Here is a 12,655-nt window from a genome sequence, read left to right on the forward strand (position 1 = left end):
TTGCCCGCATTGCATTTATTTTATACTGACATGTTTGCCCGCATTGCATTTATTTTATACTGACATGTTGCCCGCATTGCGGTTATTTTGTGCTGACATGTTGCCTATTGCGTTTATTTTCTGGTGTCCGGGGTAACTGTTACTGCATTTATTATTTAATGGTCATAGATGGCTATGTTTGCTGCTTTGTGGTTACGGTATACTATTAGCATCACACAGTTTCTGCACACCCATGATGCAAAGTCTCGTTTGTGCACATCATGGCGTAAACACTGCTTTCTTATGCCTCGCTGTTACATCATTACGTTAGCTCCGCCCATACAATGTCATGGCCATGCCCATTTTTCGCCGCGGCGCGCTAAGCGCGCCGACCCCCCCCTCCCCCACGCCCCCCTCCCCGTCCCAGGTTGGACCCACAAAAATCTGGTCACTATCTTATGGTCCCTTGAACTCCATATAACTTTACCTAATGATCTTGTGGTCCCATCTCCCCTTTACAGTAAGCCCTGGTTTGGTTGTTTAGTGGTCCCCTATCCTCATTTAGCTCCCCTAGTGGTCACCCTCCCACTCTTCTCCTGTATAAACAGAGTAGTGGTGCAGCAGTGGTGCTTGACAGTCTTACCTTCTCCAGCAATGTGTCCGTCCTCCACAGCTAGTGGCTGTCTGCTCTCTGTCTATCTCTATCTCCTGCACATTGTGTGTAATCAGGCGATGTTCAGGATAACCAAGTTGTAGTGAGCAGGTGGCCGCTACAGAGGACAGACATCTAGCTGGATGAGCTGAGACTGCTGTGCTGCTACTCCTCTGCTCAGTGCAGTGTTGGGTGCAGCCAGAGTCCCCTCAGTCATGGGCCTAATGCAGCCACCACCAGCCGCACCCCCTAAGTCATTGGTGCCCAGTGTCCCTAAATGAAGCAGGTGCCCCCAGCTTCATAATGCCTAGTACACACAATGCTATTTTCCGTCAGATTGATGGGTCAAATCAATAATTTCCGGCATGTCTGATCTGTTCCTGATCAAGAATGGGATCGATTTTTAGATTAGTACTACAAAAAAAAAATGGATCCCGTTCTCGATAAGGAGCAGATCATACATGCCGGACATTATCAATTCGACCCGTGGATCTGATGGAATATAGCATTGTGTGTACCAGCCTTAAAGCTACACTGCCTGTCCCCTCCCTTCAGTATTTCACAATACCCCATCTAACAGCAGTGACAGTACATGGAAATGGTCACATAGGTTTCTTCAGTGCAGAAGCTTGACCATGGGAAAGCATGTCCATACTGGGCATGTGCAAACGAGGCCCACACATGCCCAGGAGAACTAAGGCACTTGTGCATGGCTCTTTTCATTCATGTAAAAGCACTCCATTTGACTGGGCATGTGTGGATGTTACTGGCGCATGCGGAGTACAGATACAGCTCCCAGCATACCTCTCCCACTCCATAGAGCAGAGTTCCACAACCCTGTCCTCAAGGCCCACCAACAGTGCATGTTTTGCAGGAAACCACAAACATGCACAGGTGGGGTAATTAGTGTCTCAGCAGAGCTGATTAGCTACCTCTGTGGATTTTCACAAAACATGCACTGTTGGTGGGCCTTGAGGACAGGGTTGGGGAACTCTGAGGCACTACAGCTCCCATCATGCTCCTCCCCTTCCAAAGCGGCACCACAGCTCCCAGCATGCCTCTCCTCCTCTATATAGAATTATATAGCCCCCAGGGCTCCCCAGGCTTTTTTCAATGTGAATAATGTTTCCCTGGTGCCCCTGTAGAGTATTTACAGTGGCGCACACTCACCTGTCCAGCCAGCGGGCTCCCTCCATCTGTGTGCTTCATCCTCTCAGGCACCTCATCTCCATGACTTGGTGACATGTACACACCTATGTGCTGCTGGGTCACTGAGATAAGGTGCCTGTGAGGATGGAGACGTTAGCACACAGCTGAGCGTGCTCTGCTGTGAATACTCTGCAGAGGCTCCGGGGGTCCACTATTCAATTTGGGGAGACCAAGGGGGGCCCAGCAACCAGCTGTGGGGCCCTGGGGAACAATCCAACAATATATGGAGTAGGGGTATGCTGGGACCTGTGGTGCCTCTAGGGAAGGCAAGGAGCATGACGGGAGCCGTGGTGCTTATAGGGAGGAGCTTGCTGGGGGCTGTGGTAACTCTTTTGAGGGAAAGAGACCTGCTGAGAACAGTAGTGCCTCTATAGGGGAAAGACTTGATGGGGCTATGGTGCCTCCATGGGGGGGGGGGGGGGGGGGGGGTCATGCTGGAAGCTTTAGTGCCTCTATCAGGGAGGGGGAGACTTCCTGGGAGATTTGGTGCCTCTATTGAGGGAAAGGGACATGCTGGAACTTGTGGTACCTCTATGGAGGGGAGGGACATGCTGAGAACAGTAGTGCCTCTATAGGGGAAAGACTTGATGGGGCTATGGTGCCTCCATGGGGGGGGGGGGGGTCATGCTGGAAGCTTTAGTGCCTCTATCAGGGAGGGGGAGACTTCCTGGGAGATTTGGTGCCTCTATTGAGGGAAAGGGACTTGCTGGAACTTTTGGTACCTCTATGGAGGGGAGGGACATGCTGGGAACAGTATTGCCTCTGTTGGGGAGGGGGAGACTTCCTGGGAGCTTTGGTGCCTCTTTTGAGGGAACGGGACATGCTGGGACTTGTGGTGCCTTTATGGAGGGGAGGGACATGCTGGGAACAGTAGTGCCTCTATGGGGGGAACCTGCTGGGAGATATGGTACCTCTCTAGAGGGGGAGGGGAAAAACGGGCTACCTAATGCTGTGGAGTGGGGGAGGGGTGTCAGAAACTTACAGGCATGCAGCAGAGTCACAGCAGCAGAAGAAATTCCCAGCCATGCATCTGATTCTCTCCCAGTGCAGTGTGGTGTTTCTCTTCTCTGGGGCCCTGGCTGCTTCTCCCCATGAATGCATACCACACAGAGCAGCCTGGCAAGTGTGTCACAGCGTGGTCTCCACAGGCCGGGGGCGGAGCCTACACACATATACACAGTGCACCACGCAGTCTGTTGGTGCACAATGAGAGAGGATGCCGGGAGAAGCAGCAGCTTTCAGCCAATGTCATGCTCCCTGGCCCTACTGAGTAAGGGCCAGTTCACACTTGCGGTTTCCTACCAAACGGACCGAATGACCTGACCGGATCCGGACCGGATCCGGATCGGAACCGTACGGTTCTGATCCGGATCCGATCCGGATCCGGTCAGGTTGCATCAGGTGTTCATCAGGATGCGATCCGGATCCGTTTGGCAAAAGATAGTAGAAACCGAATAAAAATGTTGGGGTCTGGGAGGTCAGCAGAAGGTGGACCTGTGGAATCAGGCCCTCTGCTGTTTAGCACTCACCTCCACCTCCGACATACTGCCAACATCTCCAGCACGTTTAAAGTCACTGCTGCTCCACTCCAAAATGCTTGCCCATGTGTCCCCATCCAAAATCGCCGCTACAATACGCATAGGAAGTGGGGTAGAACATCCGGATTTTTAGCCAGTGTGTTGCGCGCTCTCCGGTTCTCATTGGTTTGTATTGGCCGGATGGTGCAGTCCAGCTCCGCTCCGGATACGGCTGCCGGAGGAGCCGGACCAAAAAATAGCGCATGTTGGGTCTTATGCCGGAGTCCGGATCCGGTCTGGATCCGGTCCGGACGAAACGGACGCATGTGAATGGACGCATAGGCTTTCATTGCTATGTCGTGCGTCCGTTCCGTCCGTTCTGCATGCGGTCCGGCTCCGGCACGGCGATTCCGGACGGCGACCGCTAATGTGAACCGGGCCTAAGCCTATCAGAACAGCAGTGGGCTACTGGGGGCGGGGCTGAATCGAGTGGCTGCGGAGCTGCTCTAAACTATTTTACCACTGCACCGACCCTGATCAATTGAGGTGGCGGCGGCCCGGGGGGAGAATGCCACCCGCCCCCTCCCCCCGGGCCAGTCCGCCCCTAGGTCCATGGAGGGAATGCCAAATGCCTGAGATTTGCAGGTCTCCTGCATGTAAGCCCCTCCAGTAGAGGAGGGGACCGCGATCGCGAGTTGACACGACGAGAATCACGGGTGATACTGCGTTTGGAGGCAATGGGACCAATAGGTCTCAATGACAGGCTGGATTTGGCTTGTTTCCTTGATCCATGACTCCACTGGTGCTTCATGGGCTAGGGCCAAAAAAGTTGCGTATATTTTCACAGAACTTTAAGGGGACACAATTAAGGGGTGTCTCCCTGGGTTCTCCCTTTCTGGCCTTTCTCCGTCTTCTTTTTTTTTATCTCTCCCCATCCGGCCTCTCCTTAAGCCTTGCACTGGGTTCAAAGTACTTGGTTTTCTCCTGGTGGCTTCAGGACAGGTTTCTGTCTCTCTCACTCTTGTCCCTTTCGGATTCTTGGTACGTAGTTCTCTTTGTGGGCAGTGGGTTAGACTTGGGTGCGTCCAGTAATAAAGGTCCTGGTACACAGGACCTAAGTGCAATGTGCACTGTTGGTTTACCAGAAAGGTAACCATATACCCTTGCAGGAAAGGCAAGAGAAGATATATGTACGGAATTTTCTGTAGTGCCTTGGGGCACCCCTATAGATAACCAACAGAAGTCCCCCAATTCAGTCATGTAATGGGGGACCATTCCTCTTCTAGCCTCCACAATTTTATCTGCTAAGGTATTTTTGGATGCACACAACTTTGCCCAGCTCACCTGAAGTCCGGGCGTTGGCTTTCCTGTTCTGTAACCCTCTATTTCCCTTCCCATTCTCTCCCCTTTTTTGGGGGGAAGGGGGAGAGTATAGACCCAAACAACCAGGAATCTTACCTGGATTTGGATTAGGGTCAGCTTTTATAGTATTTCCTTTAGAGATTGTGGGATGCTGTAACTGGGTGGGCATAATTTGCAGCCCAGTCTCTAAATATCTTGTTCCCTAGAGAGTTAATAGTTGTGGTTCAGCAAATAAGGAAGATAAAGTATCTCAGATGGTCTCTTAAGTCTCGCAGTATACCCTCAGTCTTTTTAATCGGGGTTTTGGGTTTCCCTTTTGGGATTTTAAATGTTAATAAACATTTATGCTTTTTAGTTATGCGGGTAAATAGTAAATATTCAATACATGCCACGCTATACCATGATGGGCACACTTACTCAGCACACCAAATTATCACAATGTTTGAATAAGTAATGTATGAGGTTGAAGTTGTTTATGTCACATTTTTTGCAAGTTTTAATGTTTCAGTACATAATGCACTAACACGTTTCACCACTATGACGATCTATGTTGCAGTATGCGTCCAGAAATATTACATACGCTTGTTTTCAAGCATATGCAGATCACTATCACTTCTCGCCGCTGGACGGCGAGTCCCCGCCCACTCTCCCCTCACCCCAATGATGCAGTTCCATGCACCAATCACGAGCACTGGAGGTGCGGCTCCCAGACATTATGCAGGAAGCCGCGCGACGCTCTGGTTTGTAGTAGGACACGAGCACGTGAACAAGCGCCAGTCAGGCGCGAAACGGCTGTAAAGTGCCGTCCTTCACCCTGGTCACCCCGAACCCCGGAACATCCTCGCACCAGCACCTAAAGCAGGTTTGGAATTAACAAGTGTTACAATACGCGGCATGAAGATGGAATAAAAGCGATTTTAAGTGACAGTTGCCCGGCTTACTTTGATGTACAGTACACTAATAACTATGCTGTGCTCCTTTTTTTCTTTCTTTGCCTGAAAGAGTTAAATATTAGGTATGTAAGTGACTGACTCAGTCCTGACTCAGACGGGAAGTGACTACAGTGTGACCCTCACTGAAAAGAAATTCCATCTATAAAACACTTTCCTAGCAGAAAATGGCTTCTGAGAGCAGGAAAGAGATAGAGGGTCAATAGTTCATACAGTAGATTTTAGCATACTTCAATGAATGTGTCATTGAGCAAAAACAATAAAACAGTTAAAACTTAAAAAGTAGATTTAAACATAAAAAAACCTTGGAATATCTTAAAAAGTAATTTTTAGGAGAAGGAAGATAGATACAATCATTTATTTTAGTAGTTTATTTTTGCTTCAGGTGTCCTTTAACCCCCTTGGCGGTACGCAGTTTCCGACGCTGCGTCCGCCAGGCGGTTTTTTGCCCCCCCCCCCCCAATTTTTTTTTTAATGCTTTAGCTAGGATTTCGCTAGCTAAGCGTGTGTATTAGGTTGCTCCGGTCCCCCCCATGCCCGCCGATTGCCGCCGGCTATACATACCTCGCCACGATCCCACGCAAAGCGCAGTTTCCTGATCGGCTTCCGGCGTTGCCATGGCGACGATCGGAGATGATGTCATCGCCGTCATGGCGTCAGCCGCAATCCCGATCGCCGTCATCGCGAAGCCTGGAGCCGATTGGGTGGCTGCGCCTGCGTGGGAACGCTGGGGGGTACGTATACCGGCGGCTATTACGACGATCGCGGGGGACCGGAGCAACTTTGTACATACGAACCGCTAGCTAATGCATATTGCACCATTTTTTTTTTTTATGTAAAGTCCTGGGGCCATGTGATCCTCCGCGGCGGCTACCCCGTATGTAGCACGGGGTTACCGCTAAGGAGGTTTAAGGTGTTCATCTTTTTATCTCAAAATGTTGAGAGATATGGTACTGTGTACATCACATTGCTTGTGCAATTCACCATGTGACTTTACCCCTCCAACATGATCCTTTTTTTTTTTACAGGATGTGCAACACGACTACCCAGTGTGCAACTAGACTTAAAAAGACACCGAAGAAAATAAATAAATAAAATTATGATATAATGATTTGTATGTGTAGTAGGGCTGGTGCACACCAGAGCGGTTCTGGAGCGTTTTTTAAAACACTTGCAGGGAGAAAACCGCTTGGCTAATGAAAGTGAATGGGCTGGTGCACACCAGAGCGGCTCGTTTTTTCCACAAACGCAAACTCAGGGGCTGCAGCATTTTTTAGATTTCTGAGGCGTTTCTGCCTCAATGTTAAAGTATAGGAAAGTGTTAAACCGCTCTGAAAAACACTAGATCAGAGCGGTTTTCCAGGCATTTTTGTTACAGAAGCTGTTCAGTAACAGCTTTTACTGTAAGAATATTTGTAATCTGCTACACAAAAACGCTCCAAAAAACGCTAGGCATGTTTAGAAAACGTCTCTAAACATACCTAGAATCGCTCTGAAATCTGCTCCAAAAACCGCTAGCGTTTTGTGGATCTGCTAAAGTTTTTTGGTGTGCACTGGGCCGTACAGATAAGAAATAAAACATTAGAAGCAGAGTCATACGTCTAATATTGAGACAGTTAAGAAACTCCAATTGTTATCTGTACAAAAGAGCCATTGAGCTCCACGACTTTCAAAGTCGCAGAGAGCTCTGTCTTCTGAAGCTTATTATCTCAAGTGTCAGTCCGTCCCTGTATTGTTTTTTTTCCTGCAGAGGACAGTTCAAAAGTTCACAAGCCTGCTCTGTAAAATCATTTACAATGCTGAGCAGTGTGTAAACTGCAAATGTTAGAGAATGATGCAATGCTATAAAAAAACTATATAACTGAAAATAAAAATATGAGAATATTTTCTTTGCTACTAATGTTAGTAATTATCTGTACTACACAACCAATTCATTATATCTTAATTTTTGTTTCGCTTCAGTGTCTCTTTAACCACCCTGGCGTTCTGATTAAATCGCCAGGGTGGCTGCGGGAGGGTTTTTTTTAAATAAAAAAAAACTATTTCATGCAGCCAACTAAAAAGTTGGCTGCATGAAAGCCCACTAGAGGGCGCTCCGGAGGCGTTCTTCCGATCGCCTCCGGCGCCCAGAATAAACAAGGAAGGCCGCAATGAGCGGCCTTCCTTGTTTTGCTTAGATCGTCGCCATAGCGATGAGCGGAGTGACGTCATCGACGTCAGCCGACGTCCTGACGTCAGCCGCCTCCGATCCAGCCCTTAGCGCTGGCCGGAACTTTTTGTTCCGGCTACGCTGGGCTCAGGCGGCTGGGGGGACCCTCTTTCGCCGCTGCTCGCGGCGAATCGCCGCAGAGCGGCGGCGATCAGGCAGCACACGCGGCTGGCAAAGTGCCGGCTGCGTGTGCTGCTTTTTATTTCACGAAAATCGGCCCAGCAGGGCCTGAGCGGCAGCCTCTGGCGGTGTTGGACGAGCTGAGCTCGTCCAGACCGCTCAGCAGGTTAAAGCAAACCAGAGGTGGCAAAAAATAGTAAGTTACATACTTACCAGGGCTGCCATCAGAAAATTCTAGTCCCCACACTGGGAAAACCTACTAGGGCCCCCTCACTCCCCTATATTTAAGGTAAACCCCAATATTTAAGGTGTTCGCCATCAATCGTCAAAACGCTGTGCCACATGTAATCCTATGGGATTACTCTCACTGCAGTGCTTGAGCAGCACTTGCTATATGCGAAGATTGCAAACGCTGCATGCAGCATTTTCACAGCAATTGTGGTTTTCATTCAGGGCTCGTTTCCACTATCGCGAATCCACATGCGTCCAACGCATGCGGATTCGCACATGTAATGCAAGTGGATGGACCTGTTTCCACTGTAGCGTTGTTGAGGTGCGTTTTTTTAGCGGTGAAAAAACGCACAAAAGAGCCACAGAATTCACTTCACATATTCCCCTATGTTTGAGAGAATTAAAAAATCAATTAAAAATAATTGGTGGATCTTGCAAGAGGACAAACTTTTAGTGGATAACTGCAGACAGACCCCATGTATTTCCTATAAAAAAGTCCCTAACCTCAAAGACCAATTGTCCTACAGTGAGTTTGTGAGTCAGAATACTCGTAATTGGTTAGGTATAAATCGACCTCCTGGTAATTACAGGTGCAATTCATGCTCTTGCTGTAACTTTTTGATTACTGGTAAAGAGTTCTTTAGATTTGGCAAAACGGTAAAATTCAGACAGTTTATTAACTGCAAAACTAAAGGAATTATATATGCGCTTATTTGTCCCTGCCAATGTATCTATGTTGAGTTATCTACACGCATGATGCAGGATAGATACCAAGAGCATTGTAGATCCTTGGGCAATCACCGAGCTAATGGCTGTCCCAGGGTCATGGAACATATGAATACTGTACATTCAGGAGATTCCTCACAGTTGAGATTTTTTGGGTTGGAGGTAGTAGAAAAAGATTCTAGGGGTGGCGATTGGGTTAAAAAGCTACAACGGAGGGAAAGTTTTTGGATTTCTTTTTTTGAGGCGGTTGGTCCTATGGGACTAAATGAACGCAATGATTTATCAGTGTTTTTGTAGTTGCTGTAGTTGTTTGTCTTTATTAATCATATTTCTGTATTTTGTAATGTTACATTTTTGAATTTAACTCTCTTTTTGTCCCCTATTTTGTATTTTAGGTCGGCGCTGAGGAGGAGGAGGCCTTCTGTAGCATCACCTACTAGTGGTATCATTCCTTGGGCCAGGTATTGTACTGCGGGCCATAGCCCGTTGGGGTCCTTACTTATCCTCATCCCTCACATTATGGTAGAGTAACCCCCCCCCCCCCCCCCCATTTGTATTATTGGGGTGGTATATATATATATATATATATATATATATATATATATATATATATAAAAATATTTGATGCCCTGGCCTATTTGTCCCCCCTGTTTTTTACACCATAGACAGACAATAGCCTATGGTAGCTCTTTGAGCGCAGAGTGTGCTGTATGCACACCCTATTGGCCCTTAGGTTTGATGTTGACCACTTCCGGTCCGCCTCTTCCGGCCGTTGGAACGCAGTTGGCGTCCAGGAAGTGTACATTGCGGCGATGGTGAGTGTGCTCGGCATGGCGTCCTCCTCTCCTCGGTTGCCGTATTCCGTGAGTACAGTATTTAAGGGGTTATGCTTGGGAGGGCTCATATGTCCTGAGGAAGCGCTCGTTTGCTGAGCGCGAAACAGCTGTCGACTGTTTAATCTCGCTTGTCCCTCTCTCTCCTGGCACCCTGCTGCTGTTGATGCCTTACACCAGCTTTTAACTTGTTCATAATAAAGGTCAATTTTTACTGGATGTGCCTAGCCGCTTTCATCTACAATAGTATCAGAGCCGCAGAATTCGCCGACGAGTGGAATGCATGCGAATCTCAGGCAATGTATTTAATAGGGAAATCGCATGCGTTTTTCTTACGCGTTTTTTTACGCGATTCCGCGTGCGATTCCGCATAGGAACCATGTAAATTAACACAGGCAGTGACATGGTTAAAAATGCATATAGCCTAACCGCATTCGTAATCACGTAAAATAACGCGTAAAAAACCGCACCTGCATGCGATTTCATCAGCGGTGGAATCCAGGCGATTCCGCAACGCAATAGTGGAAACGAGCCCTCACTAAAACCGCCAAAGCACAAACATTGTAAAATAAAAGAAAAAAAAATGCAATGCAAAATTGGCTGGCCGAGGCAAACATTAACTCACAGTCTGTACATTCTATGACAGACTTGCTGCTGGGGATTATTAATTACTAGCAGACCTTAGCCCGTTTAAAAACGGGCTCTAGGTCTGTGATTCCCCGCCGCCACCGCCGCCTGTTAGTGTGCACACTCGGCCGCCCTCTCACATGCCCATCCTCCTGTCTGTGTGAGGCTGGATCCGTGCTGCGCACATGCGCAGTAGCAAAAAGCACGGACCCAGCTACACAGAGGGTACGCAGGGACAGTTGCCTATTATTATATAGGATTGGGAGCAGGGCCGGCCTTTGACCTGAGCGACTGGAGCGATTGCTCAGGGCGCCGGGGCGCTGGCTTCCAGGGGGGGCGCCGCCGCTCTCCTGCCGCCCGGCCGCATATTGTTAATATATTTGCTCACTTGCGGCGGCCGGCGGCTGCGGGCTCCGGCTTGGTTGTGCGACTGGTTCCGCCCCCTGGTGCCGCTGAGGGTGATGGGGGTGAAGACCAGCAACAACTTCTGCAGCCTCATGGAGGCAGTGTGAGTCTCCACCCCGCGCTGCTTGCCCCGTGATAGGAGGAGGATGGAAGCGCGCGGTGTGCCAGCCAGTGGCACAGTGCCAGCCACCCTGCCCTGACCTGGCTGTGTAACAGTGGATGTGACTGTCCCTCGAGATCTGGGCTGGCCATCTCCCCAACTGACTGGACAGAGTGACCACACCAATAAAAGTAAGGCTCCGCTCCCTGGGACCCAAATATATATATATATATATACTAGCTGATTGCCCGGCGTTGCCCGGGTATGTATTTGGCTGGTGTTGGCTCCGCCTACTTTTTCTAACCCTAACACACAATTACTCACTACTCACTGACCAAGTTTGTGAGCTTTGCGGTCTTTGGTATCAATAATCTGCATTGAAATCTGAGTGGCTGTTTGTGGCTCCACCCTCTTTTCTGAATTTGAACCCCAGTCACCCAATAACCAACTGTGCCAGGTTTGAGGCCTGTGCCATTAACAGTTCAAGAAAGGTAGCAATTAAATATTCCCCTTGAAAAGCAACAGGTGAAGTTTGATTCACTTTTGTAGGCTCCACCCACTTTTCTGAATATTAATGCCAGTCACCAAGTGACCAACTGTGCAAAGTTTAAAAACCCTGCCATTAACAGAATGGCTGCAGTTTACATTTTCGTAGTGACATTTGTATTTGTCTCCACCCACTGATGACCCAGCGTTGCCCGGGTATGTATTTGACTGGTGTTAGCTCCTCCCACTTTCTAACCCTAATACACAAACACTCAATGACCAAGTTTGTGAGCTTTGGGGTCCTTGGCATCGATAATTTGTATATTACCATAGAAATTAAACAAATCAGCTGTTTGTGGCTCCACCCCTCTCCAGCATTTGAACCCCATTCACCCAATGTAAAAATGGCAGCAATTTAAATATTCCACTTGAAAATCAACAGGTGAATTTTGATTGGCTATTATAGGCTCAACCCACTTCCCTGAATATTAATCTCAGTCACTCAGTGACCATCTGGGCAAAGATTGGGAACACTGAAATAAACAGTGTAAGAAGGGCTGCAGTTTACACTTTCCCAGTGAAATTTGTTTTTGGCTCTGCCGACTTTTTGTAACCTGGACACAAAGTCACTATTCAATGCCCAAGTTTGTGAGTTTTGGGGCCCTTGGCATCAATAATTTGTATTTTCCTATGAAATGAAAGAAATTTGATTCACTGTTTGTGGCTCTGTCCCCTTTTCTGAATTTGAACCTCAGTGACCCAATGACCAACTGTACCAGGTTTGAGGCTTGTGCCATTAACAGTGCAAGAATGGCAGCAATTTTAATATTCTCCTTGAAAAGTGACATGTGATTTTTGATTGGCATTTTAGGCTCCACCCACTTTTCTGAATATTAATCCCAGTCACCCAGTAACCAGCTATGCTAAGTTTGAGAACCCTGCCATTAACAGTGAAGAAGGGCTGCAGTTTACAATTTCCCAGAAAAATCTGTTTTTAACTCCACCCACTTTTTGTAACCTTGACACACAGTCACTACTCAATGACCAAGTTTGTGAGCTTTTGGGATCCTGGCATGAAAATTGTGGTAATGGAAGCAGTTTATCCAGAAAAGAAATCTGGCTGTTTTTGGCTCCACCCCTTTACTGAATTTGAACCCCAAACACTTAACGACCGACTGTAGCAGGTTTGAGGCCTCTGCTATTAACAGTGTGAGAATGGCTGCAGTTTCAATATTCCCCTTGAAAATCA

At 48.1% G+C, this 12,655-nt stretch overlaps 1 protein-coding gene across 2 annotated transcripts in view; it reads left to right on the top strand.

Moving 5' to 3' along the window:
- LOC137532517 (protein SSUH2 homolog) overlaps positions 1-12,655 on the top strand; it is a 72,258-nt gene that overhangs the window by 8,254 nt on the left and 51,349 nt on the right. The window contains exon 2 of one of the 2 annotated variants that reach the window (XM_068253106.1): positions 9,351-9,416. The exons of the other annotated variant lie outside the window; for it this stretch is intronic. The gene's annotated coding sequence lies outside the window, so the exon portion shown is untranslated. The remainder of the gene's footprint in view (positions 1-9,350; positions 9,417-12,655) is intronic. 2 annotated transcript variants of the gene reach the window in all.

This window comes from Hyperolius riggenbachi, chromosome 9, assembly GCF_040937935.1.
Source record: "Hyperolius riggenbachi isolate aHypRig1 chromosome 9, aHypRig1.pri, whole genome shotgun sequence".
Lineage (NCBI taxonomy): Eukaryota > Metazoa > Chordata > Amphibia > Anura > Hyperoliidae > Hyperolius > Hyperolius riggenbachi.